This window comes from Lagopus muta, chromosome 2 (assembly GCF_023343835.1).
Source record: "Lagopus muta isolate bLagMut1 chromosome 2, bLagMut1 primary, whole genome shotgun sequence".
Classification (NCBI taxonomy): Eukaryota; Metazoa; Chordata; class Aves; order Galliformes; family Phasianidae; genus Lagopus; species Lagopus muta.
The window spans coordinates 63,240,343-63,267,129 of record NC_064434.1 but is presented as its reverse complement, the minus strand read 5'-3'; the positions used below and the strand labels follow the sequence as shown (position 1 = coordinate 63,267,129).

The window sequence follows — 26,787 nt, the reverse complement described above, 5'->3', positions numbered from 1 at the left end:
ACTTTCTGGATGTCGTGTTTTTTATAGAAGCCTGAATTTGTTGAGGGGAGTTAATTGCTTCATAGACTTTTAAGTGGGTGAAACTGATGTGGTAGTTAATAGCGTTGACCTGAATTTGGAAAGTAATGCAGACATTCCCTTGTATTGAATGTACTTCTTTTCATGTACATAAGGAACTGAGCACCATCTTTTTAAAAATAGCTTTTTCTTTCTTGTCTTTGTTGTCACATTTGCTGCAGAAGGATCTCTCTCTAATTTGGACTTGCTGTACAGCTGGACAGCAACAACTTCATCCCTTTCATTAGTGCTTTCTAACTTCATGATTATCTTTTTCCCTGATATTCTATGAGGCAGTACTTGTATGTAGCCTTCATATACACTGTAGGTTTTAGTTCGTAAGTTTCTAATGTTAGACTTTCAGGATACATTATCTTTAACTGAAGCAGTAGAGTCCTTTCCTTCAAATTACGTGAGGTGTTTAAGTTCAATTCTAAAGTTCTAATGCTGGTATTTTTAAGAGACTTGGAGTGATTCAGGTGTTTTCACTGAAGTTTATTCCTTTATGCAATTCCTCCCAATACTTAACTTGGGTCCTTAGTAGTAAAAGCTTTTTTTTAAAAAACAAACAAACAACAACAACAACAAAAAATCCACATTTGCTTAAGTGGTGTTCTTTCTTCTCTGGTTCCTGCTGAGAAAAAAGTTTTCACTGCAAAGGGCATTGCTCTTGACTACTCCTTATTTATTTTAGTGCACATTTGGCTTGAAAAGTGATTAACTTTCAAGTACTTTTTTGTAGGCTATTTCAGATAGTGATAAACAACTACTATTCAATTAACTGTCTATATCACAGAGATGATGAATAATAAGCAAACAGCAATATTTATGGGTTGTATGGATTTAAAGGCTTACAATCTATGTTAAACACTCTTAAATGTGTTACTTGCTGTCTGTGTCCATTTTTAACCTTTAGGTGATAAATAAGCCTTAGTTTTGGTGTCAGTGTTTCACTGCAATGCTGCTCACATTAACCAGCATTAAAGAAAAGAAATGAACTCTAGTGAATACTTAAAACTAAGTTATAGCTGTCAGAGATTTCCTCATCTGATGAACTTCTAGCATTCTGTATTTTGACTGTTGTTTGGCCATGTGCTTAATCATTGTTGCTTCAGGATGTTTGATCAACTGGTATAAGCAAATATGGCAGCCACTAAATGTAAGTAGGCATGCTTCAGTGAAGCAGGGCTTGTCAGGGGATGTTTGAGTTTAGAAGTTTTTATAGTGCTTTCTAAACAGACATCAGTACTGGTATTTCTTGTCTAACCTATAAGAACCTTTGCCTTCTGTGCAGTGGAGTTTTCAAAAGCTTCTCTACACTAAGTTCTGCTGGGTATGTAGACTCTGACCCCATACCATGAGAGATCGTGGATCTTCAGCTATTGATTTTGTTGACAACAAATGAAGTTTTTTTGTTTTTGCACAGAATCTGTAATTCTACTTTCAAAGCAATAAATACAAAAATACAATCACTGTTTCCTGGTCTTTGTCCAATCTTGATGGAAGTAGCTCTTTAAATGTACTTATATTAGCTGGATCCACGTGAGGTTAAATTGATCTGCACCTTTTTTTTTTTTTTTCTTGCTCTTCCTTCCCCCTTCTTCCAGATGTGTGAAATAAGCCATAGCCTGTCAAACAGTACAATGAGATTCAGAATGATTTTCCTTTTTTCACCCAGAAACAAAAGAATAAAAAGATGATGGTTAAGATGCTTTTTGGTATATGGAAATAGTTAGAATGAAGGAAATGAAAGAAGTTGATAATTGTGATGTGATTATTTATTTCTTGATTCAGGTTATTTCTTTCAAAAGGACTGTTCAGCCTTAGAATAGAATAATCCCATGTATTAATTATTGATAGCTTACTGGGCTGAAACTGCCAGGTAGAAGCTGAACTTGGAAAGAAGATACAACCTGTAGTAAAGAAATCATAGGAGCAGACATGTCTTTATACTGAGAGGTTTATATAGTGTTATTTTGGAGATGTTTACACAGAGGTGGAGATAACTCTCGGACTTAGGTGATATGGGGGGATTTGTCTTATTGACGTGTTCTGTTGTGCCTAAAGGTAGAAATTTAACAGGCATTGTAACTAATATTTTTTACTTGTTATCATTTAAAGTGATGTGATTGAAGGAGTTACTGGCTGGCTGTCAACGTGCTCCTTTACATATCTTTCAGAATAACTGGTTTCTGCTCTCTCATGATAAGCACATGAATTCTTAGACCTATAAGCTCATTGCTTGTGCCTATGTAGCCATCTTTGTCAGACTGGGAATGAACGAAAAGGCCGCAGAGTGTATGCAAATAACAGTGAGGATGTTGGTGTTCTTGTGGTGGTTTTTTTTTCCTTCCCCAAAACTGCATAAAGAATTTTTAGACCGTACATTTTGAAATACTGTCAGAATCTTTTAAATTCAAGAAGCTGGAAGATAAAAGCTCTTTTATTTTTTTAAAGGGTTCATGTTTAAATCCCAGCTTTGGTTGTTGCTTAGAGGGCTTCCATCTGAAGAACATGTTTGAAAGACTCCTGCAGCTTTATGCAAACTTTTTTTTCCTCTGCCTGAAGTAGTAGTGCTACGTGGAACTGAACCAGAAGTGTCTATCTCAGAAAAGCAGAAAAAGTAGTGAAATCAGTGCAGTTGTTTCCAATATATTCCCCTTTCATACCCCTGAAGTTTGGCTAATCTAAGGTTGCTAAAGTTTGTTGTTCTGTTTTGTTTAATAGAGGTTTTGCTCATATGATGCCATATCTACACAGGGAGTTAGTTGTCCTTCTGATGTTTGGCTAATTGGTCGTACCAACTCTCAGTAATTTTTGTGGTTGAGATACTTGTCAGATCGGTTTAAGCATCTGAATAATAAAATAGGAGTGTTTTCCTCAGACATCAGCTTGACAAGCTGTTTCCTAATTTTAAGTAATGCGACTCCTGTAATCTTATTAATCCTTGATGTGGTAAGATGTCTTTACTGTTAAAATTGTTTTTTAGCATCTTATCTAATTTTCTGTGTTACAACTCATTTTGTTACTTCTTGTTATGTCTTCTGTTAGCAAGGTTTAGATTTTTGAGGGCCCTGCTGAATCCTACCCAAGTGTCTGACAATTAATGGTCCATCCTTTTTTTGTTTGCTTGTTTTTGGAGGAGGGCGTGCAAATGACCCATTTAGTATTCTTTCACTCATTGGTCTGAAGAGGTCTGTGGCCTTGCTGGTGTAGGGCAGAGCATTGGTTATCCCTTTGTGCTTGTAATCTTTTTTGTAATGCTTACATTGGTGGCTCCTGCCTTGAGTCTACAGCAGTCCTTGAGCCCTTTAGGAGGGAGAGCTAGCCATTGTTTGTGTATGTAATGATCCATATCCTGTTGTACTTTTGCTGTTATGTGACTGCTGAATAACATCCTTGTATGATCAGACTCCCTCCATTTCAAGAATTAATGAATTATTAATGAATGAGTATGAATTCAAAGGCCAGCCTCTTGTGCATTAATGCTCCAACAGGTTGAGTGTGTCCCACTGATATAAAAATATTTTCATTTTTACCATCCACTTTGGTACTGAACATGATCACTGTGCTGGGAGCAGTCCCCTGGAAGATTTCTTATAACTCTTCAAATTTTACTCCTATGCGTTCTGTAGGTAGAGTTCTGTAAATATTTTGTACCAGTTATTTGCATTTGACCATTCTTTGCTAGTTTGCTAGTATGAATGTCTAGTGAAACGTTATCAGAAGGCTTTCTGAAATCAAGATTAGTGGCACCTAGTTAGATCTTTTACGCTGGGAGTTTCCTTGTCTGATATAGAAGGTGATTGTGTTGATTTAGCATAATTAATTCTTCATAAGTCTGTGTTGTCCATTGTTTCGTCACCTCTTGATTTGTGGAAACAAAAGCATTTTTATGTGTGAGGAGGGACCAACAAGATTTTCTCCACATGACATAATAGTTTCATTCCAACAAACACAGGTTTGTTTTATCTTCTGTTGTCTTTCTGCATCAAGTCACTGCTCTTCATGGCTGTTAAAGCAGGACAGTGTGCTTTCTTGACACACAGCAGCCCATCTCCTTGAGTGCTCTCCAGCGTTTCCTGCTGTCCACTTCCCTCCCCACTCCATGCCACTGGTCTAGTTGTGGCCATCACTCTATCTAGCCTGTAGGTGAACTCCTCTGTTTGTGCCAATAAGATCCATTGAGCACAGACACTTATGTCTGTTCTGTTTCAGTCACTGCTGCTGGTTTACTAGTGGAAGTAGGAGTCAAGAATATTTCTGTGCTGGCCTGATCTAGTTCTTCATCTAGCAGCCTGTGGTGGGGGGAGCTGGAACTTGATGATCCTTGGGATCCCTTCCAATCCAAGCCATTCCACGATTCTGTGGTGCCTAGGGAGTGTAGATCCGTTGGTACTACATGAATGTGCATGTGGAAAAGTGAGGTCTGCAAAGGATAAGCCTTGAGACACCTGTATAAATCCCTTCATGGGGAGTGCTTTGTGTATTTTGAATGTGGCCAAGGATTTGACCTGATGCATATTAATACTGTATGTTATCAATCCTATAGTTCAGTACTCAGCTGAAGAAAACAGCAGTGTGCCTTGATCACAGATGAATCAGGATTAAATTTCTAAACCTTCAGACACATTTTTATTCTGTGTTAGTCTGACTCAAGTGTAAACTATATGAAACTCTTTCCCTACTGGACATGTCATGTAAAAATTAATGTCTGTTCTGTGTATTCCCTGCAGGCACGCTGACCCAACTTAGGGTCACAAGGGGTAGGACTAATGTTTTTATTCAGTCAGTCCTTTGCAAGTATTTCATCCTCTGTGAGTGACAGTGGATTGGCTTATTCCAAGAAACTACTTCTCTTCTGCAGTTTTTCTTGCATCAAGACCTCACAGTTGATTATTTTGCTGTATTTTATGTGGTATCTCAGTGACAAAGGCTTCAGCGTGGCCTGCTGTACAAGTATGAGCAAGTGAATGACTGATACAAGAATAGAATTACAGGGCATACCACAGCTTTCATTCTGTATAGGAAAATGCTATTTTCTTCTTAGTTGTGCATCTTGCTGCTATGCTATTTTGCTAGAAATTCAGATTCATGCTTCTAATCCCTAGGACTTCCATCCTTTTTTAAATCTACCTAACTTTTCCCTTATGTGGTAGTGAAGTCTTTGTAAATATCTTCTGCTATCAACAGCAGTTCAGAAGCGAAACCTCAGATAAAATTATTTCTGAAGAATTACTCTTTATTTATTAATTGCATAATGGCCATATGTTTTGAACGTTTGTGTACTGTAATGCTGCAAAAGGCAGAAGTGAGCACTTGACTATGACACCTGAAGCATTTGTCCTGACAAAAATTAATCATTGCATGGCCATTAAAAAAGTTCTCAGTTGTGTGTTGCAATCTGAAATGTAGCTTTTGTAATAAACTGGGGAGGGGGTGTCCTGTTGAAAGGATGTAGGTTCTTGAAGTGCCTTGAGAGTTTAAATGCACAGGCAAGAGAAGACCAGAGCTAAGTGATGCTTGCATTTCTTGAAGCCTCAGCAATGGAAGGAAGAGATCAGGAAAAGAATCTGTTATCCTATGACTGTCCCTCTGTTGTGCTGTGCTTCTTATTTCGTACTTGCATAATTGGCAGATTTTCCTGTTAATGCAGTGGGAATTCATTTAGAGTTCTTAAGTGTTGTTTGCGTTATTGTTATAATGGACTGAATATGTTTTGATTCACAAGTGCTGATCTTTATGCTAAGAGGGCAAGCTGTATCATCTTGGAGACCCAATTACTCAAGCATACATTTGTCTACACATAACTCTGTGAAGGTGCCTTGAACATTTTATTTCTAAAAAGGTGGAAACGTTGTTAAATAACACTGCTGTAACCCACTTTCAACGTACTGTTCCTGGAAGCAAACAGTTCAGTGTATTCCTTTTAAGGTAGAAAATTTTGCATGGTTGCTCCTGGCCTGGAAATTTTGGAAATCTGGGAAGTAATTAAGGGGAAACTATATACCAGGAACATGATTTTTTTTTTTTTTTTTCCTTTGGTTTTTGTTCTTGTTTAAAGAGTAGTTCTTCAGCTGTGACTGTGGTAATCATAAGTATGATGATGTAGCCTCATCCTGAAGCAATTTATGCAAAGAAGTTGGAAAAAAGTATGCTTTCTACTTTGTTCTGTTCAAGTTTTCTCTCTGGAGGTTTCACAGGATGGATCTGTAAATTGTCTCTTAGTGATTTTGCAGTGTCTGGTAGAAGTCTTCGTAATTTACGGAAAGCAAACCAGAGAAACAAAGAAAGATTGCCTACATTAAAATAAACTTTGGTGACCAGTGGAAGCAGGCAGTGACATCAGTCTGTAGCTCTGGAAGAATCCATCTAAGAAATTTGTCTATTTCTTCTTGATAGAAAACCTCATTAAGGTCCTCAGCTTCTCCTTTTTTGAAATAGGTGCTATCTTCTGCTTCCCAATCCACACTAATTAATGATTACTTATTTTTTAATAGTGATGACTTTTAGCTTAAATAAGTTGCAGTGAAAAACCAAAAAAAACCAAAAAAACAAAAAAAACAAACCAAAAACAAAACAGTGCCTTTCTACTTATGTTGAGTCTCCATCATGGATGCATCTACACAGGTAGAGATTAATTTGATGCAAGTAGTAGTTCCCTTTCAAGAAATTTTCCAGATGAACCAGCATTATGAGAGCAGTCATCTCTTCTATGTCTTTGCTCTGTCAGCTGAATCAAGAACAGCTCTTCCAGTCTCTTCTGGTAAATTGGGCTGCCCAAGTCTATGAATATTCTGATACCTCTTTTCTGCAAGCATTTAAGTTTCACTTATTCTTATTTTTGAGGTCTGCTTTTGTGGAGTTTGAAACATTAAAGCTGTTACCTAAAAAGAATTTCCTGTTGTGTGTTGTTTAATTTCTGATTTCCCTTCCTAGGAAACTAATACTTTTAGAAGATAATATTATGTTTATTACCAAATAAAGGCAATGCATGCACTTACACTACTACTGGCTTCATCTTTTTTTTTTTTTTTTTTTTTTTAAATATCACATAGAGTGGCATTTTTTGTGAAATTTTTTGTGATTCTTAACATTTTTAACGTTTTTTTTATTATTATTATTATTTTTTTTACTCTAAAGTACTCTGAAATTAACTACTGTTGTCACTGCAGCCAACACTCTGTTAAAGTAAATGTTTTTAAAGTCAATTCTGCAGGGCTTCAATTCTTGGCAACAAAATAATTTTGAACACCAGTGTAGAAATTTATGGATTTCAATTATAGCTTGCACTGTATCATAATTCCAGTTTTATGCCCTGTGCAGTTCAGTGTTTTGGATTTCTAATGGGTATAGAGCAGTAATCATAAAAGTGATTCAAATGCAGCCAGTAATTACAGAGATTTGCTGTTGCTTTTGCATTAAAAATGATGATGATTTACAATCAACAAAATTGCAGTCTGTGGTTTTAGTTAAGATACTCGTGCTATTACACTGCTTATTAGTTATGGTCAGTGATTTAAAGCTGAAGAGCTACACGTTAGAAGGCAGTACAATTATTTATTCTTTCATAGAAGATAACAATAAATTAAAAACGACATGATATTAATACAAATCTTGCACATTAAAGAATACATATGTAACCCTTTGTATCTTTTGCTGCTGGAAATTAATTATAACTAAGGTGAAGTAGTTGGTTTGCAACAGCTAAAGTCGTGTGTGTATATATGTATAAATAAATATATATAAAATTTCCCCTTTATAGTTTCTGTTACAGCCCATTAACTTTAAGAGAAGCTGCCAGACTTGCTTCTACCAAGCAAATGATGTAAGCAGGCCATTTTCTTCTTCACTTCTACTCATGCTACAAAAATCATATTTAAGATGGATATGCATTATTGAAAAGGTAGGTAATGCAGTGAAGTCACAAGCATTTTAAAATTCTGTATAGAGAGAGAAGGCATATCTGACCTGCAGATTATTTTTTACATACCTTCATAGTAAGGTAAGAATGTAGTAGGTTTATGTTCATGTTCATTCTTTGTGTTCTTCCTTTCACAAATAGTTCTTCTTTTCTGATATTTTGGTGCATGAAGAGTGAAGGACAACAGATTTGGGATGCATTGCTTATGAATTAGGTTTTATGTTTTGGACTTGAGAGTCAAAACTAGCTTAAGAAAAACACATTTCTTTAAAATGTTCAAAAATATTAACATAAACAGCACTTTCCCTTCTTATTAAACCTGGATTTTAACTGAGATAAGACAGGTGCTCAAGTACATTAACAGTCAAGTCACGATGTAAAACATACTGGCATAGTTAATGATTATATAGCTGTTGGTTGAAAATGCTAATTGAAAAAATTGACTAAGGAAGTTCCCCAGCTGTTGAATGAGAGTGTTCTTTTCAAGTTCTCATGGAAAAAAGGACTTTTTTATTTTTGACTAATCCCATCGCTAAGTTTACAGTAGTTTATTTTAGCTTGTGCTTTATTGTTGGATAGGTGGCTGAAGTTTTAACTATTTTCTTGCTTTTATTCAAGTCAGTGGGGATGAACCTTTTTTTGGTAGTTTGCAGCAATAGAGCAAGGGCTACAGGCACAAACTGGAACACAGGAAGTTCCATGCAAAGGAAAAACAGTCAGTATTGGTGTGACAGAGCACTGTAAGAGGCTGCTCAGAGAGGTTGGGCAGTCTCCTCTGGAGATACTCAAGACTTGTCTGGACACCAACCTATGCCACCTGCTGCAAGGAACTGCTTTAGCAGGGAGTAGGACACTGTGATCTCCAGAGATCCCCTCCAGCCCCTACCATTCTGTGGTTAACAGTTGTATTCACCTTACATTGGCAAAAAAAAAAAAAAAAGCTAAACTGCTGACCTCTGGAAATTTTCCTTGTTAAAACTCTTGCCCTGCAGCAGAGAGCACCTCTGTACTGGCTGCTGCAGGATAGGAATGCTGAGGTTCTTTCAGTGGCATACCTTATTTAGGTGGCTATGATAGGATAAGGCAGGTTGAATAGGCAAGTTAAAGTAGCAATGCAGTTTTATCCCCATAAATGATTTGAGCATTCATAAATGCAAGGCAGGGGAGATAAAACTCAAGTCTTTGACTAAAAAGAGCCTTTTTATCTTGAGGGAGACTACTGGCTATTTTCTGATGAGTCTGTAGAATGTTTCTTTTGGATTTTTCCAAGTGAGCTTTTAGTGCTTGATGAAATTGAACCCAGGTTTACCAGCAGAATCTCTTCGGTCTGTAATGGTAGCCTCATCTTTCCAGGTCTCCTTGTCCTCTTCTTTCTCTCTGGGAGACTTGAACCTCTGGCTGATATTCGTCCCCCTGTTTCTGCAGTTGATCTCTGGTGTATCTGTAAATCCAGGTGGGTTTCTTCAGTGAAGGCAGCACACCTACTCCTCAAGTCCAGCGACTGATGTCAGGGTCAGGAGGAATTTGCCCAGGAGCTATGTGCCCTGATGCCCTCACAGCTGCTCCATCAGGTTGCATTCCTGAATAATTGAAGATGCCTTTAGCCAAATCAGTTGTTAACTGTTTTAACTATTGTAATTCAGTGAATGCAATGAAAGTACAGGGTCTGAAGCAGAATTAGTCCTTCATTTTACAAGCAGTTTAAACTGACTGTGGGGAGGCTGTCTTTTTTTTCTTTTTCTTTTTTAATTTGAAAGTGCTACCTCCTTTTCTTGCAGAAGTGCACATGCAAGAAGTCATCTTTCTGTGAGAAGGATTAGTTTTGACTTTTAGTCCAGTTTTATGGGAAAGTCCACAGTCATGCAAAGACTGGAGGCCCGAGTCTGGAGATGGAACAGAAGCGGAAATGAGGCCTGGGAGGATTCAAGACTTCCTTTCTTGTCAGGGTTTGTCTCTGCCTCTTCAAAATGCTGCTTTCTGTCTTTGTATGCTGTGTCTGCATTTCAGTGTTTCATAAGCAGGAGTTATTCAGCAAAATGTTAACCAGAAAGGGCAGTGCGTGATGATGAGAAATGGCCACAGTAGAGTTCTTGGCTCAAATTGGCTCTTCTTCAGTTTACTGAGCATTCAAACCAGGTTTCACATTAGCTGTGGACTTGCAGAAATAACTTTGTTGCTCGGAGTTTATCCAGCAGTGTCCACTCTGTATAGAGTGGATAGTGCTAGATGGGTTAAAACTTACTGCTCATAATTGAGTGGTTTCTCTGTTTAGACTCAGTTTTGTGTCATACAGGAAGGACAGAAAAAGTAAGACCTTAAGTTCCCACTATGTCTGTAAAGCACAAACATCTGCTGGAATCATGAACTGAGCATTGACTGTGTTTGGTAACAGGGCGAAAGCAGCTGATCACAAGCGTCCTTTTCCTAATTGCTTTGTCAAATGTCACTGCGGTTCCATGCAGGGAAAGGAGATATTTCCTTAGTGACAAGGAAATAAGATAAACAGCAAGCAAAATTGAAATAGACTTCCAGTTTGCTGTTGCTCTTAGGTGTATTTAATCATAACTGTCATTCATCATGTTGAATTCTTTTTTTCTTTCTTGCTAAGAACTTGGTGCCTTTTTTCTACTGAAACATGTGGTCTGGGATTTTTGTTTTAAAATGTACTGGCCTTTCACCTTTCCAGTAATTACTGGAAATGAATATAGGTCAGAGTTTGTTTGGATGTTCTTTCTGCTGCTCCCATTTTCTCTAGCCTTATGCTCACGCACCCAAATATTGATGTTTTTATCTTTTTTTTTCTCTTTTGAATGACATCTTAATGAGTACTTTTATGCAACAAGAAGAGAGCATGGTATACTTGACTCTTGTGAACAGCTCACTGTAGTGCGTAAAATGGTCAGACTTCAAAAGAATCTCTAAATTGGAGCTTATGTTTGAGACTTATGGCCCTTCAAGGGACAGTAGTAATCCATAGCTAATCTTCATGTTGGCAAAACCAAAGACATTTTTATACATACTTCAGTGTTAAAAATGTATTCTACTCCAAAAGGGATTGAATATATAAGCCAGAAGTGTATTGTATTACACAAGCTATGTATTGATCCTTCAGCTTGTGAAGCTCAAATAAAGAATCTGTAGTCTGTAATGCAAAATAGACCCATGACTGTGTAACAGTCACAATATCTGACATTTGTGAAGGCTAGAATCGGACCTGTCAGATTAAATCTAGTTAGTTGATAGCGTGTTATGACAGGTTAGACTTGAGTGTTGACTAAAAAATCCTGTTGAGAGTTTCCTGGGCAGCAAGGCAGGTTAGACTTGTGCTGTCCTGGGGCTGAGTTAAATCTTTCTGTTAAGCACTGCTACTGCGTCCCCTGAGCATTTTTGGCTCTATGGGAATATGAGACAGCAGCAGTTTCCTGTGCAAAATAACTCACTGCAGCTGCTTATTAACACTTGCTGTAAAAGTGGCTGTTTTCTTTCAGTTATGCTGAATAATGTTAGACTTTTCAGATGAAATATTCTAAAACCGGCTGCATTTACATGCATTGGCTGAAACTACCTAATTAGTTTAATTGACGTAATTAGCTAAAACTTCATTGTTCTGCAAAGTTAGACTGTTAGGTGAGCCTTTGGGCTCGGAATTAACTACTGTAGGCAGGGATGTGCTGTTTGTTTATTAATTAATAGCAGAAGAAAGCACAACATGGAATTCATTGAATGTTCTGTTGGGTTAGATTTCTCACCAAAGATGTTCTTTTTCTTGCTGGAGACTTGCATTAAGATTGCATGAACTTTTATTTGCACAGATGTTCCTGTGACAAAAACAAAGCATGAATTTGAATTAAATTGCAGTGGCTACATGTAAAATTAGAATGCAAGCGTGTAGGGTAGCTTAACATAGCTTATCAACAACAACAACAAAAAAAACCTTTTGTAACTTTTTAAATGATAAATTCCATGTAGCTTGTGTTCTGTTTTTCTTCTTAATGTGAGTGATGAACACTGAGGAACATGCACAGTGGAAGCTGCCATGTTCACTGCTGTTTCAGTTCTGGCCCACTCATTTTGCTGGCGGTGGTGTACCTTGTCTCTTGCGTATGGGCAGCACTTCTGAATATTTCAGACTGTATGCTGTCACTGCAAGTACCTGTACCAGACAGGTTGGAGGGGCTGCCATCACCACGTGGGTAGATGCTGGCCTCAAACTGTCCAAGGGATTCTGCCTGTGTGATTTTTGTCTGACAGTAATAAATAGGGTTGGGAATTTATCTGGATGCTCAAAAAATGAGGGGCAAATTTGTCCCTGCTGTAATATGCAGAACTTCTATGGAGCAGCTGTAAGTTGAGTCTGGTGTGCTCTGTTTTGTACTTGTAAAAGCAGTAGCAGCAAGGTGAGCAATATTCAGTAGAAGAAATGTAGATTCATGCTTCAGATGCCTTAAATTACGCTAGGGTATTTTGCAGATAATAGTGTCCCAGAACAGGTTTATGAGGGCGTTAGGAAAATTGATGCACTGCATTCTTTGCTTTTGGGTTAATTCTTTAACTATTCTCTGTATAGCTACAGTCATACATCTCTGATTCTTGTTGAACTGGAGTTTTCTTTCCATTGCCCTAAAATAGGCTTTGTATAACAGTCCTTTTATATGATTTATGTAATGAGCTGCAGAAGTCTGAGTAAGGAGATCTTGCGGATTTTCCTCTTACTGTGTTGTAAATGATCAGTCTATGCAATGTGTAACATTTTCAGTAAGAATAGAGTACCAAAGCAGATGCATCAGACCAGCAACCATCATGCTGAGCTTTGTATGAGAAAGGTTTGAAAGGGAAGTAAGGAATTTTGACAGTTACTTTTTTCATAATTTTTAATTGAAACAAGGATAATAAGCAATAAAGGCTGTATGTATTAAATGCATTGCATCAACTGGCTTGTACTTGCACAATGTCAAGTGTGAAATTAAAACTGTCTTGTGATTATAGTAAATGCTAGTATAGTAATGGTTAGTACATTGGCTCTTACAGAAATCATGCTGTAACTTATCTCTGTAGTAGGTAGTAAATGCTTTATTTCAGTGACTGTCCTAAAATAATGAAAATGCGCAATTTTAGAGGCTCATTTGTAACCGTACACACTTGTGACTGATCAGTCCTAGCACACATTCGGTACTGAAGCTTACCATGAACGTTTATTTTTCACTCAAAAACCTTGTCTCTCGTAAGTGTTATTTTATCTGTGGGAGCTTTTGCTTCAGCAGCACTACTTTTTTTTCCAAAGAACCTTGTAGATAAATGATGAGTGTATACTAGGGGCCATATGGGTGGAGAAGTGGTGTTGAAAGCCAGAGTAATTTATTACAATCAGCTTGTTCCTGGAACAGGTGAGGTAAATCATTAGTTGCCAAGGACATCTCATGAGTGAGCAGAGATGCAATTCATTAACTGAGTGGGGGGGGAAAGTAGGCCACAACTTTAATCTTCTCTCATCTCAAACATAAGTGTGTGAGTTACAGGAGAGTGGTACTAGGATGCTGAGAGAAGACTTTGTGGGTGTCTTTTTTCTTGTTTTGTGAACTTACATTGCTTTGAGCTTCTAAGTTTTATTTGTTCTGATACACAAATGGGCTTTTCAGAGGACGTTTTAGGATTGTGATTCCGTTTATTCTTTTTATCTGATTCCAAAAACTATTTCTAATCCTAATACTTCAGAAGCCTGTGGCTTCCTTTGTGCAAATTTTTAGAACAGCTGCTGTTAAACTTAATTGGACACTAGAGCTAGTAGGTTTTTTTCCTGAAAATATTTTAGTGAAACTGTTTTTGATTAAGAGGTCTGATACTGCAGCATTGAGAATGGAATGTTTCACAACAAATAGCACCATTTGTTGGAGTTAAAAAATAAAAATAAAGTGGTCCATCTAAAGTACTATATTTAAATAATCCAAAAGGATTTTTGTTGTTGTTTTTTGTTCTTTGTGGTGGTGAGATTCTCATTTTCCAGAAAAGAGTCTCCTAAGTTGTAGTTTCCTAGTATGAAATAGAAAAACAGCTGGTGTTGATGTGGGACTCATAAGCTATTGAATTTGTGAGCAGGAAGAAGGGAACATGAAGGCAATCCAAGAGAGTCAGTATGAGTTTATTCTCTGCATTTCTGGGAACAAAGAAGGAAGTGTTGTCAAGAAAAAAGAATACAAAGACTGGTAAGACAAAAGTGTAGGTTGTTACAGCCATTATATGCCAAGGTACCAAATGTAGGACAAGCTGGATTATGATTGTGTCTAGTGGGAATTTGTTTCATATTTATGGGAATTAAAGAAGCTGTGGCCTGCCACACTAACTGATAGTTATCTTTGACTTGTTTGAACTGTGATATCTAAATGTCTGGTAGGAATGACTTTGGACAACTGGGATCTTCTAAAGCATAGCTACATCCTCCCTGCATATTTCTACCTTGAATGTTTGCATACCTTCATTCAAAAGTAAACTTTAGTTTTCGCAATAAGTGATAATTTGTCTCTCTGCTGACAACCCAAAACCCTTATGATCATGATCTGTTGCAAATGATTTTATACCCTCTTCTATGATGAAAGATAGCCAGTTTGTCTTTCTTCATTGGCACGCTCCAAACCAGGACTTTACTGCAGCTGGCACATGGAGCTTGCACAGAACTGTTCTCATCATGTTTATACAACTTTGAAACTAATTCAGATCAGAAGTGTTCTCTAGAATCTCAAGCCATGATGAACTTGAAAGTCTGCAGTTAGTCTAGTTATAGCAAATCTTCAAGATGTAATGCTAACTTTGGTTTTCTTTATACCTTCAACCTGATTTCTTCTCTAGTTGATGTGCAGAGGATCTCTAAATGATGGTCCTTTTCATTTAGACTGCTTCAGTAATTGTCCCACTTAGTGTGTGTCAATTGTAATATAATGCAGATGATTATTGCTGTTAGTACCTAATGAAGGAGTGTAGCCCAACCCAAGTAATGCCTCTATTAAGGTTTCCATTTGTCAAGACATTGTGGTGTTTTCTCATTCAGGCTGAGGATCTTGGGCCCTTATCAACTCTTGCCCTTCCTATATAAGGTAGCTTACAAAGGAGCTGACTGTTGGATGCTCCTTAACATCTATGAAATCTAGATGGATGTGCGATTAGAACACTTGTATCATTTGTTAAAGAGCTCTGATAGTTTCACAGTTGTGCCAATTAATATAGTCTGCTAAAGGCAAGTACTTTTGGTTTTGTGGCTTTTTTTCTTGCTTTCTAGCACTTCATCAAATCCTGCCTCTTTCTCCACCTCTCCAGTTGTGTAGTAAAGCATGTGATGACTGAATTAATAAATAATTGGCATCTTCTTCCTGCTCAGCATACTAATCCAGCTTTTAGTGATTGCTGTGTCCTGCTGGTGGTTATCATTGGCTCTGGATTTTTTTTTCTAAGCTGCTTGGGTCTTACCAGCACTGCTCAGCCGCGCTTTCCTGCTGTAGTGGAAGGCAGGAAATATAATCTCTTACTGGTGTCAAGAAGATGCAGCATCCTGCTGAGGACTCTGTCATTAGTCTCCCTCTGTGTCTTGAAATCAGAAGATTCTTTTCCCACTGGTAAAATGTCAGTGATTGGAATGCATGTATGGCTCTGTAAAGAGGTAACACATGAAAGAAGTCATTTCTTGACGATGAATTCAGGAAAAATGCTATGACACAGATGGCAGGAGGGCTGTAACTGATAAAATGTGTGTGGTTAAATTCTATACTTAAAAAATAAATAAAATATTCTCAACAGCAGACTTGGTTGAACTCTGCATTGCTGTAATCTTGTGTGTGGGGGAAAAGCAAAACAACAAGACACTTAGAAATGGAGATTATTTCTTGAGCCTTAGGAATGTACTAGGAGCATTTGCTGAAGTGGACACTGCATTATTATTTTTTTTTTTCTTTTTCAAATTCTGAAGTGTTTCCATCATATTAGTGAATTAAAAGGTACCGTTTTCTTCTGTGTTTAAACTACAACAGTTGAAGTCCTGAAGCTGAAGTCAGGAAAAAACAAGTGCAATTGAATGTAATGTTTTCTATGCATTTGTTTGTGTATTGTGAATTTGTATAAATCTTTTTATTTTCTTGCGCTAACGAAGTCACAGGATTTCAGAGTTAATCTGTGCAGAGAATTTAAACAATCTGTGCAGACCATGGTGTTGCACATCATGTGTACTGGTTTTTCAATTGCTGCTTTCTTAGAAGCAGCAACTTTCAGAAGATAGGATATTTCTGAGGATAGTTGAAGGAGGAGTTAGAACTGACTTAATGGAAATTTGATGGATTTATGTTGTTCTGGAGCATCATCCAAGCTTCAATTGAGCCTACAGGATCTGTGGCCTGAAGTGACAGGCTGAAAGTCTCTGGTTTAGGGCCAGATGTTGTGCTTTTGTTAATCAGAAGTCTCTTTATCAGTTCAGTGCTTGGTGCCATGCAGTTTCACAAAGGTGTTAAGACAACTGTTGTTTGTTTTTTTTAATGATGATTAAGGAAAATGAAAGGAAATTTGAGAAGCTGAGAGGTAGAACTGATACCGAATACCAGAACTGGAACTAAGCTTTTTCAGATTGAAACGTTTTTCCAAGCCGAACTTTTTATTGATAAATGGAATTGGGGGGCATTCACCCTAGCTATTCTTTTCCTCTCTGTTTCACTAGCCTTGCATATATATATATTTTCTCTCTGGAAATCTTCTTTTTGGATGTTTCTTTGTACATGATCCAGCTATCCTGTGATAGTTTGTCGTGGGACATGATCTTTTGGTGACACGGTGCTGCTGTCTTGCCAAGTGATGCAATTTTTATCTTGCTTTGCACACAGAATCAACATGGGAATTTTCCTGTTTTTTTTTTCTTCACTTAGGAAACAAGGATGGTGTGATGAGCTGGCTGGGGCCCACAAGCTCCTGTCTGCTTTTTCTTTTAACCCAGAGAACACTGCTATTTTGCTTCCTGCTTCCAACCTTCTTACTGACAAAAACATTTTGTTTGCTTAACAAATGTGAAGTTTTTTGCTATTATGCACAATACTTTCAGCAATAAAGTAACTTAAGTATAAATAAAACAGTATTAGCAACAGAACTGCCTTTGTTATGTTTGTTTTAAGTAAGCAAAGATTCAGCATTATTTCCCCAGAGATGGGGAGATAACTGTTCTGTAAAACATAATTAAAAACTACTTTGCTGTGTTCTGCTTTTGGCTTTTGTTTCTGATAAACAGTGTTGTGTTGTTTTTCTTGGTGCTGATTTGTTTGTTTTTTCTTAAATGTTGCTTGGCATAAATGGTTTTAACTTTAGTGTTTCATGTTCCAACTTGTGTTTTCTGGGAGTTGAGAAAGAGCCAGATCATAGTTTCTTGATCTTCCAGTCAGTACAGTTGTGAAAAATATATGCAAGTCTAAATAAATATTTACTTCGGTTAATTTAAGGGATTTTGTTTTTTCTTCTCCTGAGAAATCTATTGGTAATCTATTCTTAATTTCTAAAATAATAACAATAAAAATATAAGTGCTTCTCTTATAAAATGAGAGCAATAAATTCAGTACTATTTTAGGTTTTTTGTAACCTGTGTCATTTCAGTAGTGATCCCTTCAGGAGTGTGGAAATACAATATTGCATGTGACTTCTTTTTGTTCCTCTTAATCAGTAGGTGTCTAGGATGACAAATTATATAACCTGCAAAGTGAACTGAAAAATAAGTACTTGTTTATGTAGAGGTAGCCTTAAGTAAATCTTGTGCTCTATAGAGTAGAAATAAGTATCATTTGACAGATAGTAAAGCTTATGAATAACAAGGCAAAATAAATCACTTGAAGTTGCTCTTTAGATTGGTTGAAGCTCAGGAATAGAACTCAGTTTTCCTTTACCACTCTTGTTTACTTCCAAAAAATAAAAATGTTCCTTATGCATCCCATCTTTTTCCTGAAGTTGTATCAAATAGCTGGTGGTTACTAAAAAACCACAGCAGGTAGCTTATATGTGTGCTTAGACAGCTATATATAGTGCTTGTCTGATCATGACTCTTTGCAGACACTAAGTCTTACAATTATCTGCAAGGTTAATATAATTATCTGCAAGGTTAATTCTTTTTATACCTTAAGTGTCATTAATATTCCTAATTACCTGCAGTGTTAATACAATTTTTAAACCCGGGCAGATAAAGCTCTTATTTCAACAGTGACAACATCAGTCTTTATGGTTTAAAAGAAAATAAACCCCTTCCATTTTGCCCTTCATTAAGTTATGTTCATCTCTCTCTGATTTATTTTTTTTTTAAGAGTAAAGTGCTCAGTACTACCTTTTTGAAAAGACTGCACGATGGGATATTCTTGGACTCCTCTACATGTTAAAGGAAGGCATTCTAAAGTGGAATCTATTTCTATCCTTAAGCAAAATGTCCAGTATGTATTGGGATTATTTCAGCTAGAACGGAATCTTTCCATTATATATGGCTTGTTGATAGATCACAAGATTATATTTGTTTTTCCTCTGTGTGGTGTTGTTCTGCTGATATTCACAGTTAATTACAGTTTGAACTGTTCCCCTTTTGTTATAGTCTAAACTGGCCTTGCCCTGTGAGGTGTTACCTATTCCTCTTCCTTACATTCTTCATCAAGAACGTTTGCTGCTTTCAGAGACTGGCCATCCAGTGTGTTGATGAACATTTCCTCTTTTGTGGCATTCACAAATTCCACTTTTTCCCTTGTCAGGAAGAGTGCTACGTAAGATCGGTCCCAATGTAGCTACGTTTTTGACAACTTCCAAATTCATGTACCTAGCCACTCTACCATCCCCTCAGGAAGTCAGACAAATTTAATGTAAAAATGCTAAAAATGTAAGAGCGAGCAGATTCGATGTTGACAGTTCACAAGAACCAGATGCCAGTCACCAAACAGTACCAAAGGAACTTGACTGCAAAACACAATATTGCTGAGCTGGTGGCCAAACAGAGCATGATCCTGTTTCACATGGCTCTGGACTGAGGTCGGGAGGATTGACTGTATGGCTCCCATCCGTGGGAGGCATCCTGGAATCTAGAGACCTGATAAGCTGACTGGTATCTCTGATGCAGTGGTAGAGTCTATAGTGAAGGATTGTATCAGCTGTGGGAGAGGCTTGGCATGGTTTCCGTGAAGGAAGATCTGGCTCGAGGTCCAAGTGTATGCATGGTGCTTGAGGGTAGGGAAGAGATCCTGGGGATGTAATGTTAAGATTTTGAGAGAGACTTTGTGGTTCCATATCAAACACTGGTTAAAGTGGCTGGAGTGCCTTAGAATTACAGACAAGGTTCACTTGTCAATTAAGGGGCAGGAAGCAAAGAGTTGATGGTCAACAGTCAATTTTCTGATTAGAGAAGTCAGCACAGGTTTACTATTTTGTCCCCACATTACTGCTGGGACAAACTTCAGTGTCTTTAGTGAGTGAAGGACAGACAAAACGGTAAAAATTTACAATCTGTTGGATGATGCTGAGCTTTAGTTCACTAGTACAAAGCTGTGGTGATGGCAGAGAACTTGAGGAGGATCTTCACAAATGGAACAAGTGAGCAAAGAGGCATCAGATGGTTCTAGCATAGACAAGTAATGAATTGAAGACTAATTCAGATGAGGAATAAACATTTCAGAGCTTGGAAATGCTAATTACAACTCAGGAAAAATCCATATCGTTGATGTTAAAATCATCAGTTCAAAGTGCAAAAAAAAAAAACAAAGATGTTGGGAACTTCTGGAGAAGGAACTGAAAATAAAGTGGAAATCATTGTTTAGCTGCTATATGAAATGTTGTGCTTGCATCTTGAGTATGAGCTGCGTCAGAAATAGGATATAATGTGGTTATGCCAGGTACCAAGATGAACAGAAATGCTCAGGCAGTTGCTCTGTGAGGAGAGGCTCAAAGGACTGTGGCACTGGCACTCAGAAAAGCGGAAGAAAGTAGTATGAAAAATCCATCCCAGAGTGGAGGCATTCACCAAGTTTTGTGATCTGAAAAGTGTTCATTAAGAAGCTCTTCAGTTATACATTTAAGATTGATTTGATACAGTAAGAGCTTGGTGATCTCTGTGAATGTTCAACTTGACGTGTGCTGCGAACAGCGCAGTGGTAGGAGTTTGTGAATTGTGGAAAGTTAGGCGTATGTATGAGCTGTTGCAGGATCATATTTCTGGGCACCACTTAATCAGTTACTTGAATGCTTAGCTTAAGCTATGACTTGTTCTTTTCACTTGAAGGCTGCTTACCTTGTGTAAACTAATGCAGGAGTTTGCTTCTGAGGTAGGTTCCCTATTAAGATGGAATAGGGCAAGGTGAAAGTTCCAAGGGTCTGGAAGTTATTTTCTGGAGTAAACAGCAGGGTTCTATTTCTTTGGATTTCATTTATGCGATCCACTGTATCTTCTTTAAAGGTATTAAAATATTTGAGTTTTATCTCTCACCTTTTTTTTTTTTTTTTTTTTTTGTACAAGTTATGGAACAACACAGTACACTCTTTGTATTGTATTAAAACAATGCATATATTCTTCCACTGTATTAATTCCTTCACTATTTGTAAATACAATTAAGGGGAGGAAAAAATTTAGGGGAGGAAAAAAAATAGCAGACAGTTTGAGAAGCTGTGTAAGTGAAATCCTGTGGATTGCTTCTACCATTCTGTGGTTGAACTTCATGATTTGGTACTGTACCAAATCAATGTAAAACAGCCTAATAGTTAACATACTGGCACCAGCAGGCAATGACTTCAAGTGTGACTTTATTTAATCCCTCAAAATTTCTGGTTCTGTTAAATAAATTTACAATAACAGTATAATGAAAGAAATATGAAGGAAAATATGCTTTCTATAGATCTGAAAAAAGTTTCTGTCTCCAGATCACACAAACACAAAGTTATGTTCTTTGAGTGTAAAAATAAAAAAAAAAGAAATCCAAAAATACTTGAGAATGTTGGATTGTTTTCAACAGTGAAATGAGGGAAAGGTGTTCCTGGATTTTAGGACTAACAGAGTTATCTAAACTTCTTTCTGTCAAATAACAAGGAATCTCTTTAAATTTCACCTTTGCTGTTGGAAAACTTGGTGTACACTCATAGACTCTTCTGGTGTAGCAGGTTAAGTCACAGTCTTATGCTCACCTTTGCCTATGCATAAGCATCAAATCTTGTTGTGGGTGCCTGGGAGTTTGTGTTGAAGCTCATGGGGAGAGGAAATGGCAGTCATTTCCCCAGCCTGTCCCTTCTTCCCCTCACCCTGCCTTTCCACCCACATTCCCCAGAAGTGTTGGGGTAGGGGAGCAGATTGTGACACGTATTTCTGAAGGACTGACTCCCAGCCTTTTGGCAGATGGACAGTGAATTGCAAACTTTCCCTTGCAGTTGGTGTTGCACGGGCTGTGAATCTAATGAAGGTAGATAAAACTGTCAATATGTCTTGGTACTTGAAGATAACAAATATAATGTAAACCTGAGAAGCCCACAAGCAGCTCTGGCTTTCTACATAGCAGATCAAATCCACTGAGTCTCTATATTTCAAGAAACTCTCCTGATCTCCTCAGGCACTTGTAGTAATACTTAATGCTTACATGGTAAAATATATGTAATAAGAAGGATATTAACAAAAATTTAGAAACACTGAAGTTTAATGTGTTTCAAGACCATTTCAGAGTGTTTACAACTGGTTATTGGTTACACGACCATGACTTAATATGCCTTGATAATGCAGCACCTAACTTTACATAGCTTACGTACACATTCTCCAGCAAGTACTTGGTGTTACCTTTGGGGATTTCAGTAATAAAATAAGATTTGTAGATTTTTGGCTCTCACTAGCTTGGCGGCTTCTAGTTGAGTGCAGTGTAGAGGTGATTTCATTATCAATTGGTAACATTTTAGAAAAACAAGGAAGAATTGCATGAAAAACATCTCTATATTTAAGAATATACCCTAATTTGTGATGAAGATGGAAAGAATGAGCCTAGTAAGAATAGAAGTGCAGGAAACCCAGTGATGAAAGAGGCCTGGTTTTCAAAATCCTTCACTGAAATGAAACAGAATAATGTATCTTTGTAGAATAAAGTGACACCCAAGGAAAGTAATTAAACAGAAATGATCATGAAATGCATTAAGTCAGAGAATCATGCATGCAGAAATAATTTCTGTCAGTGTATGTGGCTCTTAACTAGAACTGAGTATTGTTTGAAGATGCAGCTGCCACTATCCACAGTGTTTGTGTGATTTACCTTTTTATTTGAATATTGTAGAAGCTCATTCTTCAATTAAATGACCCCTATCTGTGATAGAAATTTCCAGTCATAATCTATGACTGACGTTGTAGAAGTTACATGGTTACTCTGGAATTGTTCAGTGATCATTAAACAGCGGACCATATGGATCCACAGATGTATCTTAGAGCTATGTAAATGTCACGTACAGTTTCTGCCAATAATTAATTTTGCTGTAATAGGAGGTTTCTCATCCTCAACTTGCTGTCACTTGCATAGAGGTGTGTTCTGTCCATTCTCAGGCTGTAGATTGTGTGATATTAGTTAAAATACTACTGCAAAGTTTGATGGTGGGGTGCAAACTGAAATTCCTCAGCAGCACAACTGAACCCATTTGCTGAGCTTGTGCTGCTTTTGGTAACTCACTGCAGTATGGAATGCCATCCTCCCACCCCCCTGAAATTAAAAACAAACAAAAAAAAAAACAAACAAACAAACAAAAAAAGGGAAGCTGGAGAGAATTTACACCAGCTACAAAGACAACACATTTCATGTACTTCCATGAAGGTGCAGTTCAAGAAAGAATATTGCTTTCAAATTACTTGATGTGGCAAGATTGTTCAAATTAAACCTGTGTGCACAAGAGTACTCAAAATACTTCCAGATAGGGTACAATGTATTACTTGTCTGCCTGCTAAGTAGTTGTACACAATATGACAACGTAACTGGCGTGTTCCTTTAGTCTGTGGAAGCTCACTGTTGCTACTTCTTTGTAATTTTAATACTATTTCTGTGTCAGAAGATACACCTGTTTTTGTACACACTGCAAAGGTTTTATTCAGTATAAATACTTTGGATGGAAGCTGTACATTAGGATGACAGTTTAATTTTTAACTAATGCTGAAGTTGTGCAAAGAGTTGAGATATTTCTACTGAGCAGTTTGAAGAAATTCCTCCAAATCTCCATGTCACTGCCTTCAATTGCAGTGGAACTTAAATAGTGAGGTGCATTTCAGCTCTTGCTTACTTTTTAAGTATATTCTTTTATATTTTATATTATTTACACCTTTGTAATGTAGACAGTACAGCTGGATAGAAAGAAGGATGCACTAACATTTGGAGATCTGTAAGCAACTCCTACTGTGAAATACACCAGAAATGGGTATATAGGTAAGGAAATGTACAGATATGTTAATGTTCTCTAAGAGGACTGGTACACTGAGCAATTAATTGTCTTTGTAGAATAAGGGTCTATAAACACCCATGGTGTAAGATCTTAGCTATAAATGAGCTGTTTCACTTGAAGAAAAAAATGCATCTTATTTGCATGCCTCAAGAAAATGTTCAAATGTTTGAAGAGTTAATCCTGCAGAGGTTGTTTTCTGCATTGGTAGCTGGTGTAGAATGGAGATTTTGACATTTTGCATGTCCCATAAGAAAGGCAATGATTTCTTTTTTGTTTTTCTTTTTTTTTTTGAAGGGCAAGTAAGAGTTTCTGTGCCCCCTCAGAATAAAATTACTCCTGAGAGTGTTTCTTGGCTGAATGTGTTGCACGTGTTGTACTCAAACTTATTTTCATTTCAGCCGTAAGCATCTTCACTTTTGTTGTAAAAGCATGATACTAAACTGCACAACACTAATTAATCTTTTTTTTTTTTTTTTTTTTTTTTTTTTTTTTTTTTTCTTCAACCTTGGGCTTTATCCAGTAATGGCATGCTATGGTTTGTGGTCACATCAAGTTATGGAATAGAGCATATTTACATGAGAGTTTGATAAATATTTAATTCTGAGCACCATTTCTTCAGTTCTTGAGATTAAAAAAAACCTGCAGGATATAAATGTGTACTAAAGAACCAGGCCAGCAGCAGTCTTTCCCACTGGAAAATGCTGTTGATAGTCATATAAAGAAACACGCTCTCTAGCTAAGAGGAGGAAAACAAGTTAAATTCTTCAGTTAGTTTCTAAACTAATCTTGCTTGATTTTTCTCAGAGGAGCGGGTATCAAAATTCAAACTGAGAAAAGTTTTTCTTTTTTTCAAAAAAAAAAAAAAAAAAAAAAAAAGGTTTTTCTCTAACTTGTAGCTTTTGGAAGAATTTTTTTTAGAAAGTTATAAATATTAGTATTTCCAATTGGAGACAGATGGGTTAAACTCAACATTTAGATCTGGTTTCTGCTTTCCAGCTAGTTCTGCCAAGAAGTCATTCCAGTGGAACATTAGGAAGGAAATAAACTTTTAAACATAATTTAGGACCGGAAAAGTCTTCTATGGATGTATTTTGTATCGTGCCTTTTTATCTGGAAAAAAAAAAGACAATATTTATTATTTCAGAAATAAAACAGTCTTTAAAATATGTACAAGATAAAAGCGTATCTCTGGGATCAAATGTCAGGTTTTGTTTTTATTTTAATGGTTATATGTATTTGACAATCCTAGCAACAATTTCTTACACTAATGGCTTAAGTCAGTAAAATTGTCAAGGAATACAGAATTGTGCCCAGTCCCTGAAAAATCGTTGAGGCTAGCTCAACAATGCATGTGCTTACGTAAAAATGTGTGAAATCTTCACTTATATTTCAGTGTTTTTAAAAGTATTTTCCTCTTGAAAATTTTCTTTAAGGAGGGAGGACTGGTAAATCTGAAGTGGCAGATTTTATTATTTTCAGTAAGCACAAATTGACTTGTTTTGTCTTTAAATTCAGGCTGTGATTGCAGTGGAACTGCATCTGATGCCATTATTTTTCTTAAATAACACCTAATCTTTAAGGTATTTTCAAATTCCATATATAAGTATCTATTTATAAAAATAAGGATCTTCAACATAGTTTGAGTGACTATTAGTTTCATCGTGCCTTGCACCATTTCAAAGCCTTACACTTGTTAGCCTTGCAAGACCAATGAGTGAGTCTTGAGGTGGCAGCAATTCTTCCTTGCTGTTCCTTGGAGGGAACATGCATGTTTCAGGTGGCTGTCAGAACTTCTGTATATTCAGTGAACAGGAGGATGTCTGTATATAGAAATTTAAAGAATAGACTTTCCAATATTGTCGGTGAGGACATTCTAAAAGAGTCTTGGTGATTTTACTGGTTTCTCTTGAATATCCAGTGACTTTTCATTGAAAGGAGATCATGCTTGTGAATAAGTTTGTGAGCAAAGTAGGTGTGGGTTAATGGGAAATGTCCACAGCTATGTTTCTGCTCTAACCAAGAGTGGTGTGGGAGGCCTCATGTTTATTAACAAAAAAAGTACATGCGCCAAATGTTAAAATTAACATTTAAAATGTTCACTGGACAAGGTCAACCGCAGGCTTTTCCTCTAGGATGACAAATTAAATTTATGTTAAATGATCCCCTCCCATTTCAAAACACATCAGCTAGACTAAGCATAGTCTAAATGAGACTAATTCTTCCGCAGGTCTTCTGGCTGTAGTGAGCCTCCTAATGCAGTACTAAATTTGTTTTGGATGTATTTGCTTCTTAGATTTTTTTTCTTGTCTTTCTCCCCTTCTGCTGAACCTGCCCTTTTGAGACTGAAGTTGCTGTTGTTTTGGTTTGCAGACCATCTTCCTGTATAATGACTCTGAGCTATAGATCATCAATCAACTTTTTTTTTGTTTTAACTTTGTTATGTACATCAGAAGGCTTAAATCTTTATTGAATTACAGATATTTGGGGAACTGTAACTAAACTTGGTGTGTACTTCATCTTTAGCATAGCTTTAAAATCATTTCAGCATAGAACTCTTCATTTTTCCTGTTTTCCTTAGTGATATTTGAAATAATAAGTGTAAGCTACAAGTTTGCAAAAATAGCCATATCCTATCGGAATGGGTCTTTTTGGCCTTGTTTCATAGGTGTTAAAGTAAATAGAAATTCTGAATAAGATGCTGCACATACTTTTCAGATCCTCCCAATCTATTTTCTCACCCACATCGAGGACTTCTTTCCCTAACACTCATTACTGTATATTTAACTTGGCATAACTCAGAGTCCTTCTGCAGTCAAATGCAGATGATTGAGGCCTTGGTCCACTGTGAAACTAAAATATTAAAACTGTCATATTTTAAGTGCTTGGTTACATATGTAGGAAGGGAATCATCTGGAAAATATATAGGGGGCAAACCACAATTCCCAGTCTTTCAGTGTCCCAATAATTCTGTTAAGTCTATAATTTATTATTTGCTTTTAACTAAGGGTGAAACTAAGTGACTTTTTTTCTTTCCCAACTGGAATGGTAATTAAGAAAAAAAAGTTAATACTGCCACTTGGGTTGTAACTACAGTGAGTCTCCTAACACCAGTAACAGCTGTTACAGCAATCCTTAATTTGTATAATTAGGAAGAAGGAGAACTAGTGACAGAACATATTGCTTTGCAAGTACTGGTTTTTATGATTTGCTCGATCCAACATCGTGCATTTGTACCTGCTTTGGCGTGCCCTATATACTTACACTGTGAGGTGTTGCATCACCATGTGTTCATTCCTGTGGCTGTGTCCTTGTCTGTATGCGTCTGTAGATCCATCTTTTCCAGTGTGAAAAGCAAAACAAATTCAAAATCTTGAAACGTAAGC

The 26,787-nt window shown here is 36.9% G+C and overlaps 1 protein-coding gene across 2 annotated transcripts in view; it reads left to right on the top strand.

The window, feature by feature from the left end:
* LOC125690068 (SAM and SH3 domain-containing protein 1-like) overlaps positions 1–26,787 on the top strand; it is a 522,255-nt gene that overhangs the window by 9,593 nt on the left and 485,875 nt on the right. The window lies entirely within an intron of this gene.